Source organism: Mirounga leonina, unplaced genomic scaffold, assembly GCF_011800145.1.
Source record: "Mirounga leonina isolate KUSES-001 unplaced genomic scaffold, KU_Mleo_1.0 Mir_173, whole genome shotgun sequence".
In the NCBI taxonomy this organism is placed as follows: domain Eukaryota; kingdom Metazoa; phylum Chordata; class Mammalia; order Carnivora; family Phocidae; genus Mirounga; species Mirounga leonina.
Window position 1 is genome coordinate 83983388 of NW_023270447.1, and position 17857 is coordinate 84001244.

The 17857-nt window shown below is 40.2% G+C and overlaps 1 protein-coding gene and 1 pseudogene across 1 annotated transcript in view; one reads left to right on the forward strand and one right to left on the reverse strand.

Annotated features, from left to right (window-relative positions):
* Positions 1-17857, reverse strand: part of KAZN (kazrin, periplakin interacting protein) — a 1036992-nt gene that overhangs the window by 650236 nt on the left and 368899 nt on the right. The gene's annotated exons all lie outside the window — the stretch shown is intronic.
* LOC118020377 lies at positions 9288-10779 on the forward strand (annotated as a pseudogene).

Below are 17857 nucleotides of genomic sequence, written 5' to 3' on the forward strand. Positions count from 1 at the left end.
CTAGGGTCACAAATGTAAATGTGGGTTCATGGGTGATTTTCATAATTTTACACAGCCTTATGGAAATTGTACATTAATTTTCAATAAGGTTATAGAGATAGTTTGATATTGAGTGCTGTTTAAAGAGCAACATCTGTATTTGCAGCTGTAAGTCTCAGACTATTTCAAGTGGAGAAACTATTGCATAATTAATGTGGTTTGACTGGTAAAAAATCTTTTAAAACATGGAGCCCATGGGAAGGGGCTAGGGAATAAAAGTGGTGTGGTAGAAATCAATATTGTGAGTACCTTCCTCCCTTCCAGAAACTTGGTAGGCCAGCACTTCCATTTACCCTTGAAGTCCAATAAGGCCTGTGTCTTGCTGTGGGCAAGGAAATGTGAGTGGAAGGGATACCTGGCCATTTCTAGGAAGAAGCCTTTAAGAGTCAATATAACATTTGCAACCCTCTCTTCCGTGCCATGGTTACTGGAGACATTTCAGATTGTGGAATCTTTATGAGCATGGGTCCCTAACTTAGAAGTTCATGGGGCAGAGACTTCCACTAACTGGAAATGGGCATGTGATGTGAACAGGAAATAAGTCTTTGTTGCTGTTGTTTTAGACACTGAAATTTTAGGGATGCTCATTACTGCAGCACACATAACCTGTACTTATTAATACAGAAATTAGCACCTTGAAGTAAGCTGCTGCCATAACCCAGACCTAAAATATATGACACTGGTCTACCTATCAGTGGTAAGTAGCAAAGCTATAGTCAGGGATTGGGAAAATACCCATCCACCTTATGGAGTAGAAAACCTTCTGGCAAATTGTCATCTATGGTTGCACTGGGAGGCACATCACATCCCTAAATAATTTGCATGTTTAAGTAAACTGATTGGATAACATAATGTAATTATGGTGTGTAGGTTGCTATTGGCTGCATTTGGCAAGGTATTACATGAATGAGATGAACTCAGAAAGGAGTTGGTCATTTTTCAAAGAGGAAAGGGAAGGAAAAGAGGGGTCCATAAATTCAAGGACTTTTATGATTGGAAGAACAACTGCTTCTCAACTACATATATATACTGAGTTAAAACTGAACAAGTCTCAGAGCAGTAAAGGTCAATTAAAACTCAATCTGTGGCAAGGGTCAGATAAAAGGTATAGCCATCATACCCCTTGCTCAAACCTTTGAATGGATTAAGGTGTCTCAAGTAAAGATCTATTGAATCCCATCAGGTGGGCCGAATATCTCAGGGGAAAGAAAATAAGGATGTGTTCCTCCAACCCACACTTGATAGGTTCCAGGTATAGTGCATTAGGTCAAGAAAGGAGGGAGGGAGGTGACAAAGCAGAGAAATACAGCAAATATGAGGACTGCATCTTGAAATGAATGGTAGGTGTGACTATTGGCACCAAGTTGTTGGCTGGAATCAGAGAGTAAGAAGCCATCTGTTTGGGAGGCAAACTGTAATAATAAGAGATACATCACTGGTACTCAAAGAGAATGTGATGGTTCTAGACTTCGAATGACCTTCTGGGTCTCTTCTTTGTACATGCAGAATATGAGCTAAGGAAGGTGCTCATCTCTCAGGGAGGACTTAGTCCCCAGCTTGGATGTGGCCAAGGGAAATCTTTTGCAGAGGAAGAATCTGAGAGGGTTCCCAAAGGACAATGGACAGGGGAGGACCTTCCAGAGAATTGGATCATGGCCTTTTTAGGGAATGTCCCCTATTTTTGAGGAGGGAAATCTCACAATGTCTGCCTGGCAGGATTACAGAATTGCCACAGGCCAGTGTTTTTCCCCTCCCTGAACAGGAGCATTTACCATGCATACTCTATCCCTATGCTACCATTATATAGTGGATGTGAGAGAGACAGCTTCCTCGTCTTTTTAGTTCTGGATCCAGATGCAATGTAGAGACTATCTCATATCACCCAGAGATCCTGGACATTGAGCTTAATGTCCTACCTGAATGGAGCTTTCCATAAGGGGTAGGGTATTTTGAGTGTAAGAAGGAAGGTGAACTATTTGGTGACCAGAATGATAGACTATGTGGTTACTAGTGCTAGTGCTATCAGTGTAGTTATTAGCTAGTCCCTATTTTCAGGTCTGCTGCTGGGCCTATGGCTGGATCACACCACTCTGCTCATCCATCAGGTGTGTCTAGGTAACTTGATATGGCCTATATGCAATGCAATTAGAAGTACTTTTTAGGGGTGCCTGGCTGGCTCAATCAGTTAAGGTTAAACATCAGACTCTTGGTTTGGGCTCAGGTCATGATCTCAGGGTCCTGAGATAGAGCCCTGCAGTAGGCTCTGTGCTCAGCTCAACACAGAGTCTGCTTGTCCCTCTCCCTCCCCCTCTGCCCCTCCCCGCGCTCGCACACATGTGCTTGCCCTCTTTCTCTAAAATAAATAAATAAATAAAATCTTAAAAAAAAGAGAGAGCATTTCTTAGAGAAAGTCTTTAAGAGTGAATGTGTGATTTGCTATGTTCCCTCCCCCAGACATGGTGACTGGGTGCCACTTCAGATGGTGAAGACTCCATCTGTCTTGGTTCCTGAGTGAGAAGGCATTAGAGCTCCCCCAAGCCCCACCACCACTACTATGACTCAAAACTGCAAATGGTCTGAATGAGAAATAAGGCTTTGTTGTTATAAGTCACTAAATTTGGGAACTAACCTAGTCTGTTCCTTTCCTTTAGATAAAAGAGGGGAAAAAACTGATTTCAGCTGTCACTCCCCTATAACATTTGCAATCAAGAGGCTGTGTATAGAGTGGATTAGAGGCAGATGGGACTGACTCCAGGAGCTATTTGGAGGCTGTCTGGGCATCAAGGAAGGGCAAAGAGGCTGAAGTTATGAGTATGGGGAGGAGACCTAATTAAGCCTTCAAACATGAAAAGGAGTTTGTTTCAGATAGAAGACCATTTTCTGTGGTTGAAATGCAGCTGGTTAGATAATGTCATGTCATCATCCATACTTTAGACAGCCTCTAACAAATTTGTTAGGATTGAGCACACAATGGATAATGTGAGCTTCAAAAATTAGGTCCTGAGTCTTCACAATCATATTTGGCTACAAAGCCCTTCCAGTGAATAAAATGTGGAATGTATTGTATTGAGGTCAACGAGCCCTTGATGGGTTGTGTTCTAATCCAAAGGGAGCCCCGCAAGAGTTCCACGAGAGTTAGTTTCTCCAGGGATGCCCTTGAATGAAGAGGTCCTTTCTCAGAATCCAGTGTCCACATTATTCTAGGCCTGCAACTTCTGAGTCTTGAATTCTGGCACTAAGCATTCATTAATAGGAAATCTACTCTCTTTAATGAGTTGTAATCACTGAATTTGGACTATATGATTAATCATAGAAAAATATAGCTCCACCACCTGCCATTGGAAATTCCTGGCAAGATCTGAGTGAAACTCTCTGGAGATCAATGGTAATAGGAAATGAATGATGCTTTTATACTACACAATAATCATTTTCTGATCAAATAAATGCAAATGACTTTGACTGCACAGCTGGCTAGGGCTGTTTAGTGAGCCAGGGACAAAATTATAAACACTAGGTTCTGTTACTTTTACATTCTTGGTAATAAAATCCAGGTTTAGGCTTAAAATTCTGTATGTCCCTCTGTAATTAAATACCCTCTGGCTACACTTTCAATAAGAGCTACTCAACAATTAATAGTATCGTATAACCCAACATTCTCATTTGAATAAAAAGGAGACTGGGCAAAACCACTTCTTAGCACAGATAAAAATCTTGATTTTTTTTTCCCTTTGTTTGGCCATCCTCAATACAAAACATTCTGGCTGGTTTTGACTTTCAGATGGATTTTTTTAAAAAAGACAAACACTCAGCATTTCCTTTGATTGTTTGCCTACACCTCGATCAATAAGTCTTATTCACCTTGACAAACCAAATTTTGTAAGCTATGCTGTACACTTCAAAGAGCCTGAACGAGCATTTCAGAAGTGGAGAGGGTGCTTCATGGTGCATTCTTGCCATTCAAGGCTGCAGGAAATGCTACTATATGTTCTTGTGACCTTGTTAATTCCAGAGAACATAATTTTAAAAACAGAATCTCCCTACAATAGCTTAAAAACAAAGCAAAACCACTAATAACTTTTTAATTTAAAAAACCAATATTTTAAATAACGAAATTTTAGAGCTGAACAAGACTTCAAATATCTAACCCATTAATTTGAAAAACACGGAAACTGAAGTCTATAGAGTGCTTCAATCCAAAGTTTAAAACACTGTGTTTAGATATAAGCATGACTTTGTAGTTTGAAGCTTTATAATTCAAAGCAGGTGGTATCAGAGGCTAATTGAAAGCCTGCTGACGGTTGGGGTTTTTCTAACTAAAAAGTCACTATACTTAAATGCAAATGACAAAGAACAGGTATAGATAACGGCCAGGAAACATTTAGTTTTTCAGCATGGAACTGATTTTATGGTTGAAATTCCTCTTTATGTTTTGATTTGGTGGGATGGAGGATGCTGGAAGTCCCAGAGTTCAAATATTTGATGCTGGAATTGGGAAACATCCAGGTAAATGTTTGTGTGTAAGAACCTCCTGAGAGCCCAAGTGAATATAACTGCCCAGAAATTATGACTCAGACATTCCAAGATGGAATCCAGGAAGCTAGACCTTCTTGCCTCATCTCAGCTTGGAAAACACTGGTAGAGAGCTTCTATCTACCATAATCATGTGAATCTCCCCCTCTTCCTCATTCCACCAAAGGTGTGGTAAAGGTAAGACACGTAAAGGTAGGTTTCCAAAGAACAGTATTTGAGTTTGAATACTGACTGCACTTACTATCCCATAGCCTGAGTTTCCTTGACTTTAAGATAGTGATAATAAAAAGAATAGTTGTAAAATGCTTAGCACCATAACAGACAAATAATAGACATTTAATAACTGATAGTTATTATTCTTTTATGATTTTAAAAATAATAGCAACAAGAAGAGCAACAATATTCTAACCAAACCTATACATAAGATTATAGTTGGAATAAATTATTAATGGATCGGGGTTAGGGATAAAATCGTCACATTTGATTCTGTTTAAAGATGTGTTCTATAAAGAACTTCTGCTTCCAGTCGTAATGGGAAAACAGGCAGCAGATTTACCCTCCTGCCATCAATAAATGGAAAATTGGACACAGAGATGAAACAACAGTCTTCAGACATTAGACAACAGACAGATCAGATCTGTGACCCCTGAGAGAAGGGAGACAAACAAGGCAAGCCTTATAATTACCCTGACATTCTGCCTGGAGGCATACTGCAAACTGTGGAGAAGAGACAGGGGTCCCAAGCAGAGGACTTGAGCTGAGGAGACAGAACTGTGAGTTCAGAGAACCTGAGGGCTGAGCTCTGAAGAGGATGGGGCTTTGTAGGGAGAGAGCTCCAGAAATCTGCATTGGCGGGGGATGGGGGTGGGGTGTGGGGGTGTGGGGGGGGTTTCCCCTGGGGTCTTGGCCGAAAACAGAGATGTGCAGGTAGAGGATAAATCTCCTTGAGGCTGGCAAAGACCAACCTCTGAGCAGTGAGCTGAATAGTTCTGAGAGCTCACACAGGCTTGGGAATCATTTGATTCCAGCCAGAGTTGTCATTGGTGACTCTAATCACTTGGGTCATTTGGTAGGGACCTTAGAAAGACCATATATATGAGCAGTAGTTTAGGAGCATAAAGATGATGCTAGACTCACTCTACCAAAGCTTAAAAATAAGCCTTGAAAGGATGAAACTGACTTGCAAGTAAGTGAACTGCCCCTCAGAACAGAGCCCAACACTCTCTAAAGGAAGACAACAGAATCTAACCCCCTAAATGTAAAATTTACAATGTCCAGTACTCAATAAAAAATTACCTGACAGGCCAAGAAGTGGGAAAACAAAACCAACAAACAAGAAAAAAATAAATAAATGATCAAAGAAATAGGTCCAGAAGTGGATAGAGGCGATGGAATTTGCAGAGGAGATTGAAAACATTATCTTAACTATTTTCAAGTTTTTGAAGGAAAACCTGAATATAATGAGAAGTTGACAATGTAAGGAGAACCAATGGAACTTCTAGAAATGAAAGTTACAATATCTGAAATTTAAAATTCACTGGATGGGATAAGCAGCAAGTTAAATATTAAAGAATAAAATGTTAGTGAACTAGAAGATGTCACTATAGAAACTGTCCAAAGAAAAAAAACAGCACAGAAAGAAAAATAACAGAATCTCACTGAATTGTGGGAAACTATCTAGTGGTCTAACATGTATTATGGGAATTTGGAAAAGGGATGAGACAAATATTTGAAGAAATAGAGTAAAAAATTTTCCAAACTTGATGAAGACTATAAACCACAAATCCAAGAAACTTAATGAACTGCAAAGGTAACACACAAAAGAAAACCATCCCAAGGGACAACATAATCAAACTGCTGGAAAACACTAGCAAAGGGAATAATCTTAAAAGCAGAAGGGAAAGAAGACATTAAATTTAGAGGAACAAAGATAAAAATGACAAGAATCTTCTTGTCAAAAACTATGCAGTCCAGAAGAAAATGAGATCACTTTTTCAAAGGGCTGAAAGAAACATAGTCAATAAAGAATTCTAGAGCCAATACAATATCTTTCAATTTAAAAAAAAAAATTTTTTTTTTTAAGATTTTATTTATTTGCGAGAGAGAGAATGAGAGACAGAGAGCATGAGAGGGAGGAGGGTCAGAGGGAGAAGCAGGCTCCCTGCTGAGCAGGGAGCCTGATGCGGGACTCGGTCCTGGGACTCCGGGATCATGACCTGAGCCGAAGGCAGTTGCTTAACCAACTGAGCCACCCAGGGGCCCCTACAATATCTTTCAAAAACAGAGGCAATATAAAGACTTTTTCAGACATACAAAAGTTGAGAGCATTTGTCATCGAAAGGCATGTACTATAGGAGAGATGAAATGAGGGTACCAATGAATAAAGAAGACTGTAAATAATAAATAGGTAAATTTTTTTTTTAAAGTCTCACTGTAAATTTCTCTAAAAAATAATTGCCTGTTTAAAGTGAAAATAATCGCAAGGTGTCACGTAGAAGTAAAATCTTTGATAACAGTAGCACAAAAAAAGAGGAAAAACAAGTTATTTTGGTGTAAGTAAGGTTCATGAAGTTGAGCTGTGACCACTGACAGCTGTATCATACAGACCACAGAGTAAACCCTAAAAAATAAATTATAACTAATAAATCAATCATGGAGAAAAAGATGGAACTTAAAATTACTCAAATATTTTTCCTGCTATTTTCTTCTTCTTTTTTTTTTTTAACATATATTGTATTATTTGTTTCAGAGGTACAGGGAAGAATGAAGGGGGTTAAATCGGAGGGGGAGACGAACCATGAGAGACGATGGACTCTGAAAAACAAACTGAGGGTTCTAGAGGGGAGCGGGTGGGGGGGGTTAGCCTGGTGATGGGTATTGGGGAGGGCACGTTCTGCATGGAGTACTGGGTGTTATGCACAGACAATGAATCATGGAACACTTCATCTAAAACTAATGATGTAATGTATGGTGATTAACATAACAATAAAAATTTTAAAAAATACTCAAATAATCCAAAAGAAGGGAGGAAAAGGGGAACAAAGAACAGATAAGTCAAAAAGAAAACACACAGCAAAGTGGTAGACTGCTGCACACACATATAATAAACACACACATCAAAAGTGACTAAACATTACAATTTAAAAGGTAGAGATTGCCAGACTGGATCAAGAAATAAAAATAAAAATATAAAAAGCAAGACCCGACCATATATTTTGTACAAGAAACCTACTTTAAATATAAAGATACAAATAGGTTGAAAATCAAAGGCAGGAAAAACTTGGAGCAGGTCAACAAGACTCAAGAAAGTTGCAGTAGCTATACTTTTTTTTTTTTTTAAGATTTTATTTACTTATTTGTGTGTGTGTGAGAGAGAGAGCACAAGCCGGGGGAGCAGCAGGCAGAGTCAGAAGCAGGCTCTCCGCTGAGCAAAGAGCCCAAATGCGGGACTCGATTCCAGGACCCTGGGATTATGATCTGAGCCAAAGGCAGATGCTTAACTGACTGAGCCACCCAGGCGTCCCTGCAGTAGCTATGCTGACATCAGAAAAACAGACTTCTGCACAAGGACTGTTAATAGGGATAAAGAGGAATATTATGAAATGATACAGGGCTCAATTCATCAAAATGCCGTAATAATCCTAAATAACAGAGCTTTAGAATGTATGAAACAAAACAAGCCAGTACTGAGAGGGAAAGCCACATATGTACGGATATTGTTGGAAACTCCAACACTCTTCTTTCAATGATCAATAGGAGATGTGGACAGAAAATCAGTAAATATATAGAGAACGTGAATGACACTTAAAACCTATCTGACCTAAGTGACATTTATAGACTGCTCCAACAAAGAACAGCAGTGTATACATCCATTTCAAGTACACAGGTAATATTCACCAAGATAATTCATATGCTGAGCCCCCAAGGGAGGCTTTCAGTAAACATAAAAGATTTAAAATCATGCGGACTATGTTCTTTCAGCACAATAGAATTAAATTAGAAACCAAGACAAATGTCTGAAAAATTCCCAGGAAACATACTTCTAAATAATCCATGGATCAAAAAAAAAACAAAAACAAAAAACAAAAAAACCCAAACCAAATCATATGGGAAATTAGAAAATATTTTGAACTAAATTAAAATTAAAGCACAACATATAAAATTTAGGGATTTATAACTATAAAGAGGGGAAAAAAGGCTCAAAATCAATGATCCGAGTGTTGAATTAAGAACCCAGATAAAGAAAAAATTAAATTCAAATGAGTAAAAATAAGAGCAGACATCACTGAAACAGAAAACGGATAAACATTAAGAAAAATCAATGAAGCAAAACAAAAGAAGTCAACAAAATTAGTAAACTTTTAACTAGATTAATCAAGAAACAAAGAGAAGGCGCAAATAACAAATATGAGGAATGCAAAGGGACATCACTGGATACTACTTCACTAGAGATCCTACAGACATTAGAAAGACAATAAAAATTTGAACAACTTTTTGCCAGTAAGTTAAAAATTTAACTGAAATAGCCAAATTTCTTGAAAGACACAAATAAGCAAAGCTGATACCAAAAAGAAGAAAACATAAACAATCCTGAATTTATTAAAGAAATTAAGTTCATATTAAAAACCTGACCAGAACGGTCTGGGATTGGACCTGCTGGGGGCTGAAGGACTCAGCGGTCACCCACTCCAAGGACTCCTCCCTCTGCAGATGCTGCCATGGCGCAGTTCGTGTTCGAGAGTGACCTGCACTCGCCACTGCAGCTGGACGCATCCATCCCCAATGCACCCTCCGCACGCTGGCAGCGCAAAGCTAAGGAAGCCGTGGGCCCGCTCCCTCACCCATGCGGGCAGCCAACTGATCCCACAGCGCTGGCAGGACCCCAGGCCGAACTCCTGGCAAATCCAGCTCCAAGGCTCAGACCACTCCCAGCAAACCTGGGGGTGACTGCTATATCCTCCATCGCAGTGCTTCCCAGATGGAAGTGGCCAGTTTCCTCCGGAGGAGGGAAAACCAGCCTGAAGCTAGCCAGATGCCCACCAAGAAGGAATATCAGAGAGCCTGGGCTTTGAACCTGAACGGTTTTGATGTGGAGGAAGCCAACATCCTTCGGCTCTGTGGAAAACCACAAAATGCCCCAGAGGGTTACCAGAACAGACTGAAAGTGCTTTACAGCCAGAAGGCCACACCTGGCTGCCACCGGAAGACCTGCCGTTACATTCCTTCCCCGCCAGACCGAATCCTGGATGCCCCTGAAATCCGGGATGACTACCCGAACCTTGTGGACTGGAGCTCTAGGGACTTCTGGCTGTGGCGTTGGACAGCAGCATGTACTTGTGGAATACCAGGTCTGGTGACATCTTGCAGCTACTGCAAACGGAGCAGCCTGGGGACTAGATATCCTCTGTGGCCTGGATCAAAGAGGGCAGCTACCTGGCTGTGGGCACCAGGAGTGCGGAGGTGCAGCTGCGGGAGGTGCAGCAGAAGCGGCTCCGAAACATGACCACTCATTCTGCCCGTGTGAGCTCCCTGTGTTGGAATAGCTATATCTCGTCCAGTGGCTCACGTTCTGGCCACATCCACCACCATGATGTTCGGGTGGCAGAACACCATGTGGCCACACTGAGCGGCCACAGCCAGGAGGTGTGTGGGCTGCGCTGGGCCCCAGATGGATGACATTTGGCCAGCGGTGGCAACGATAAGTTGGTCAATGTGTGGCCTAGTGTTCCTGGCGAGGGTGGCTGGGTTCCCCTGCAGACATTCACCCAGCATCAAGGGGCTGTCAAGGCTGTAGCTTGGTGTCCCTGGCAGTCCAATGTCCTGGCAACTGGAGGGGGCACCAGGGACCGACACATTCGAATCTGGAATGTCTGCTCTGGGGCCTGTCTGAGTGCTGTGGATGCTCAATCCCAGGTGTGCTCCATCCTCTGGTCTCCCCACTACAAGGAGCTCATCTCAGGCCATGGCTTTGCCCAGAACCAGTTGGTTATTTGGAAGTACCCAACCATGGCCAAGGTGGCTGAGCTTAAAGGTCACACTGCCAGGGTCCTAAGTCTGACCATGAGCCCAGATGGGGCCACTGTGGCCTCAGCAGCAGCAGATGAGACCCTGCAGCTACGGTGCTGCTTTGAGTTGGACCCTGCGCGGCGGTGGGAGCGGGAGAAGGCCAGTGCAGCTAAGAGCAGCCTCATCCACCAAGGCATCCATTAAGGACCAACTCATCACCTCAGTTGTTTTTGTTTTTGTTTTTTATTTTTCTAATAAAGTCATGTCTCCCTCTAAAAAAAAACCTGACCAGAAAAAAAATACCTTTATGCCGAGATGGCTTTGCTCATGAGTACTATCAGTCATTTAAGGAAGAAATTAACCAATTCTATTTAAACTCCTTCAGAAAATAAAGGGAACATTTCCCAACTCATTTTATAAGGTTGAAGTCACTTTGACATCAAAACTAGACAAAGATATTATATGAAAACTACAGGAATCCAGACTCAAAAATTAACATAATTGCTGTAAGTAAAAGCAATATATGTAAGTAATATATACAAGTAGTAATATACCATGACCAAGTGAGATTTATCCCAGGAAAGCCAAGATGGTTTAAAATTTGAAAACCAATCAGTGTAATTCATCTTATTAACAGAATAAAGAAAACCATAAGGTCACCTCAACAGATGCTGAAAATGCATTTGACACTTTCAATATACTTCCATGATAAAAATTCTCAGCAAAGTAGGAATAGGAAAATTTCTCTAAAATGATAAAGGACATCTACAAAAAAACCTACAGCCAAAATCCTATGTAAGAGTATAAACCTGAATGTTTTTCCCCTAGATCATAAATAAGAAAGGGATGCCCACTCTTGTCACTCATATTTGACATATGAGACTCTGGGCAATGCAGTTTGTCAAGAAAATGGAATAAAAAGCATATAAACTGGAAAAGAAGTAAAACTTTATTTTCAGATGACATGATCATCTGGGGAGAAAATTTAAAGGAATATTTTTTAAAAGCATCTATAAGTAGTAAATGAGTCTAACGACCAGAATACAAGGTCAGTATACAAAATTAATTCTATTTTTATATGCTAATGAATAATTAGAAATTAAAATTTAGAAATATTTACAATAGCATAAAACATGAAATACTTAAGAATAAGTATCTCTATATATCTGTAAATATATATCTGAATACTGAAAACTACAAAATATTGCCAGGAGAATTTAAGTAAGACCTTTTTAAAAAAATTTTTTTTAAGTAAGTTCTTTAAAAAACCTTGATTTATCATGTTCATGGATTGAATGTGTAAATATTTTTAATGTGTCAATTCTCCCCAAATTGATCTGCCCATTCAATGCAATACCAATCAAAATCCTATCAGGATTTCCTATAGAAATCAATATGATTTTCTACAATTTATATAGAAATGCAAAGGATGTAGAATAGCAAAAAAGAACAAAAGGGGAGGACTTACACTACCAGATTTGAAGATTCATGACAAATCTACAGTAATCAAAACAATATGGTATTGACATAGGATAGAATATAGATCAATGGAAAAGAATTGAGACTTCAAAAGCAGATCCACATATGTACAGCCAATTGATTTTCAACAAGTATCCAAGGAATTAAAAGGGAAAGGATAGTTTTTTTAACACATGATGCTGGTTGGGTATAGATGGGTATAGATGAATGAGCTTTAACCCTTACTTTATATCATACACAAACATCAACTCAAAATGGCTTCTAGACCTACTCATAGAAGCTAAAACAAAACAACCAGGAAAAAAAAAAAAAAAAAAAACAGGAAAAAAAGTCTCTGTGATCTTGGAGTAAGCAAAACTTCTCAATTAGGATACAAAAAGCATAATCTATAAGGAAAAAAAAAGAATAAGGATTTTACCAGTTTTTACTTTCTGAAAGACCATTAAGAACATGAAAAAGCTAGCCAAAGACTACAAGAGAATATTTGCTGTATATTTTTCTGACAGAGGACTTATATCCAGGATACATAAAGAACTCTTACAACTCAACAAGAGCGTAACTCAAAAAAACGTGGGTGAAAGTTTGAACAGACACTTCACCAAAGTCCAAAACACATGAAAAGATGTTCAATATTATTACACCATCAAAGATACTCAAATGAAAAATTAGTATCAAAGAGATACTAATACATATCCACTCAGATGAATGAAATTTAAAGACTGATAATATAAAGTATAGTGATGAGGTGGAGCTCCTGGAACATTCATACATTGCTGGTGTAAAACAGCATAATTATTTTGCAGAGTTGGCAGCTTCTATAAGTACCATTTTCAATTAGACCCAGCAATTCTACTTCTGGGTATATACCCAAGACAAATGAAAACATATGCCCACACAAAAACTTGTGCATGCATGTCCATAGTAGCCTTATTCATAAAAGCCAAAAACTGGAAATAATTCCAATATCCCTCACCCAATGAGTGGATAACGAAATTGTGGTACATGCTTACGATGGAACACTATTTGGTAATAAAAAGGAACACACTACTGATACATGCAGCAATAGGGATGAATCTCAAAAACATGCTAAGCAAAAGACTTGAGACAGAAGAGTACATACTGTAGGATTCCATTTATATAAAATTCTGGCAAAGGCAGATCTAGTCTGTAGGGTTAGGAAGTAGCTCAGTGTTTGGCTGGGGCTGGGATTGGGGGCTGGATATGGACTGTGAAGGGCATGAGGGAACATTTTCAGGTTGTGTAATTGTCTTATGTCTTGGCTGTGGTGTCTCTTATCTTGATTGTGGCTGTGGTGGTGGTGGTTATACAAGTATATAGATAGTCAGAACGTATCAAATTGTCCACTCAAAGTGTGTATGTTTTACTGGGCCCAAGGGTTGTATGTATTGTATGAAATTCATGGTAACAGTAAAATGGATTTTTAAAACAGAATACTATAATACTATCTATTTCATTGATCTGTTATTTATGTATTTGTTTAACAAATGTCTAGCTGTTGGGCACTGTGCTAGGGCTTTAAGGGAATTGCAGTGAATGAGACAGACAAGGAATTTGCCCTCATGGACATTTCATGGTGGTTGTGAAGATGGATGGAGAAGGAAATGAGGGGCACCTGGGTGGCTCAGTCAGTTAAGCGTCCAACTCTTAATTTCGGCTCAGGTCATGATCTCAGGGTCCTGAGATCAAGCCCTGCATGGGGCTCTGCGCTCAGTGGGGAGGCTGCTGGAGATTCTCTCTCTCTCCCTCTGGCCCTCCCCCGACTCACACACACACTCTCTCTCAAATAATAAATAAATAAATCTAGATAAATAAATACATTGAAGGAAATGAATGTCACACAAACACCTGCACACGAATGCTCAAAGCAGCATTACCCATAGCAGCAAAAAAGTGGAATCTAGCCCACTGTCCATCCACTGATGGATGGATCAACAGAATTCAGTATATCCAGACAATGGAATTTATTTCACTGTAAAAAGGAATGAAGTTCGCATACGTGCTACAACGTGGATGGATGCAGAAAACGCTATGCTGAGTGAACGAAGCCAGATACCAAAGGCTACGTATTGCAGGATTCTGCTTATCTAAAGTGCCCAGAATTGGCAAATCCATAGCTACAGAAAGTAGATTCGTGGTCTCTAGGGGCTTGTGGAAAAAGGGAGAATGGGGAATGGCTGCCTGTGGTTTCTTTCTGAGGTGATGAAAACGTTCCAGAATTAGAAAATGGTGCAATTGTATAACCTCGTGCATATATTAGAAATACTGATTTGTATACTTTAAAAGAGTGGATTTTATGATATGTGAATTACACCTTAATAAAAAATTCACTTTTAAACCAACTGAATGTAAGGATGATGGGGACATGTCACCTGTAAGAGTTAAGAGAGGAGCTGGGAAGAAGTCACTGTGTGGGATGGGCAGGGAAGCCTCCTGAAAGGAGCTTTCAGAAGGGGCCAGGCCTGTGCCAAAAAGGCCTGGAAACCTAAGAACTGATGAGAATCCCATGGGAGCAGGCCATGGGGTGCAGAGACTGCGATAATTCACGATGAAGTGAGCAAGGCCAGACCGTACACATCAGAGCAATGACTTTGGGGGATGCTTCTTTCCATTTGCTTCAATAAAAAAGTGATTTGGTAAAGAAGGTGTGGAAATTGTATGGTTCTAAATATGATCAGCTTCAAGTAGAAAGCGATCTTAGAAATTGTAGACAAGTCTAGCTGTAAGATGACCACAGTGGGTGTCACAGGCTCCTGAGAACTCACTTCTCTTTTCTCCAAGGAGTATAATGTCTTCCTGATACATACACAGGGCTGTACAAACTCAGAATAACCAAACCGAAAGTATTTATATGTATGATGTGGAAAGAAATCACCAATGGGAGTTAAATTGTTTTTATTCAAGGCTAAATTTTCAAATCTGTATCAAATATCACAGAGCAAATGGCTTTTTCTAGGATTAACTGCCCAGTTACCCACTTACCCATAATTTGCCACTGATTAGAAGTAGGCAATTATCATTGTAATTTGTCTTTATTGGCCTCATTTTACACTTGAAAAAGCCAAACTATCATTTTTTTTTCTAGCCCTATGATTCCCAACCCTTTTGGAATTCACACCTTATGTATTATTTATTTCATAATATCTCTCCATCCTGAGTGGTAGGTTTTATGTGTCTTTGGGATGGATTAAAATTAAACTAGATTTTTAAAAATTACTTAAATTTGTCAACATGCCTGAGTAAAGGGATGACATCACAGAGTATGTCATGATCTAGGCCAGAAGTTCTTCCAACAAGTTTAGGATTCCACAGATGGAACTTAAAATTAGGCCAAACTACCTAATTTTACACAAGGGGAAACCCTGGCCCAGAAAAGTGAAGTGACTTGCCCAAGGTGTCTTCTAGTGAATTTAGGGGACCAAGGGACAAGAACAGAAGAATGCTTTAAGGTAGTTCAATTTCTTTAAATGGCTTATAAAAAGTATAAGCACCACAAACAGGAAAAGCTGACCTTTTTTTTCCAGCTATGTTTTGGGGTAATTTGTTATGCAGAATACATACACAGAATCAGTTATATGGGGTGGATAAAATACACAGAATTAGTTATATGGGATGGATGAAAATCATAGCAAGATGAATAATGAAGTTCACTGGTTCCACTGATGAGAAGTTCAGGGAGCGATTAAGAAGGCAGGCTCCAAATGGTGCCTAGGAGGCTCAGTTTTTTTGAGCATCCAACTCTTGGTTTCGGCTCAGGGCATGATCTCAGGGTTATGAGATGGAGCCTATGTGCTTGAGAGAGGAGAATCTGCTTGAGATTCTCTCTCTGCCCTCCCCCACTCTCTCTCTCTAATAAGTAAATAAATCTTTTAAAAAAAAAAAAAAGGCAGGCTCCAAGAGAGAGGTCAGACACAAAAGAATATTTATGCATCGATTCCATTTATGTAAAGTTCAAAATCAGGCAAAACTAACCTATGGTGTTAGACCCCAAGAGAGAAATTTTCCTTGGGATGGTGGGATGTGGGCAGTATGAGGTGTAGGAAAATAGCTTCTGGGGTCCTGGTGATGATCTATTTCTTGATTACATCCATCAGTGATGGCAGTTCTGGTTACCAAATGTGCTTCCTCAGTGAAAATTCATCAAGCTGTACCACTGTGATTTATACACTTTTCTTTTGTGTGGTGTATTAGTTGTCTACTGCTACCCAACAGACCACCTCAAAACCTAGAGGCTCAAAATATTTACTATCTCACAGGTTCTGTAGTTCAGGAAGAGAGCATGGCATAACTGAGATCTCTGCTTCAGGGTCTCTGAAGCAAGATGTCAGCTAGGGCTGCGGTATCATCTCAAGGCTCGCCTGGGGTGGCTCTGCTTCCAACTCACTTATGTGGTTGTGGGCAGGATTCAGTTCCTTGTGGGCTGCTGGGTTGAGGGCCTCAGCTGCATGCCAGCTGTTGGCCAGAGACCACCCTCAGTTGCTGACCACATGGGCTTCTCCAACATAGCAGCTTACTTCACCAAAGCATGCAAGCCAAGAGGGAGAAGAGTGCTACCAAGATGAAAGTCACAGGCATTTGTAACCTAATCACGAAGTGACATGGCATCACATGTCATGTTGTCTTTTTTCAGAGAAAGAGCACGAGCAATGGGGGAGGGGCAGAGGGAGCAGGAGAGAGAGAATTTGAGCAGACTCCCCAATGAGTGCAGAGCTGGACACAGGGCCCCATCCCACGACCCGGAGAGTATGACCTGAGCCAAAATCAAGAGTCTGATGCTTAACCTGTGGAGCCACCCAGGTGCCCCCATGTGTCATATTCTATTCATTACAGGCAAGTCACTAGGACCAGCCCAAATTCAAAGGGTGGGGATTACACAAAGGGGTGAATACCAGGAGGGAGGAATCACAGATGGGAGTTTTTTGAAAAAGCTGTTCACTCTACACATTCTACTTCAATATAAGCTTATTTAAAAAATAATGAAGGCAAGCTGAGGCATCAGACTGACTCGGGTGTGAATCCCACCTCTCCCATCAGCTGGAGGAGATTGCACAACTCATTAAAGTGCTGTATATCTGTTTCTCCATCTATTAAATGGGGTAATAGCTACCTATTTCCTAGAACTGTAATTTAGGGAAAGCAGGTAATGCCTGCAAAGCCCTGTTGCAGGCTCTGCCACAGGTTAAGTACTCAGTACTAAGAGTGGTTACGATTATTTAAAAGATATTCCAAAAGTAATTTTATAGCAAGGAGAAAAGAACAGGACCACAAGTAAGACATTTTGAGGAAACAGACTCTGAGATGTTAGGCAACTTGTCTGAACCAGGATTTAAACCTGGATGCATTAACCCCAGAGTCATTTCTATTTTTTGCACCCCCAATGGTAGGCTCTGACTGGCTTTCCCCTCTTATTTCTGTCCCCTCTAGGTCTTTGTTCACACTGCTGTCAGACTAACTGTCCTACCATCTTTCTCCATCTGAAATTCTCCAGCTAAAGATACCCCAATTGACTTCACTATCAGGTGAGCATCCTCTCCTCAGCCTACAGGGAGGTCTGAACTTTGTTCTAATATCTGGGGACTTATTTTCCTGCAGTTCTCTATCATATATCCTCTGCTCCAAGCATCATGAGCTCATTATGAGCCAAAAACATATCATGACCCATCTGATCCCCACTTCCATACATTGGCACTGCTTTTCCTCTTCTCTAAATGTTATTCCTTTAAAATTTCTCTCTTTACATCCATCCATCCATCCATCCACCCACCCACCCATCTACCCACCCATC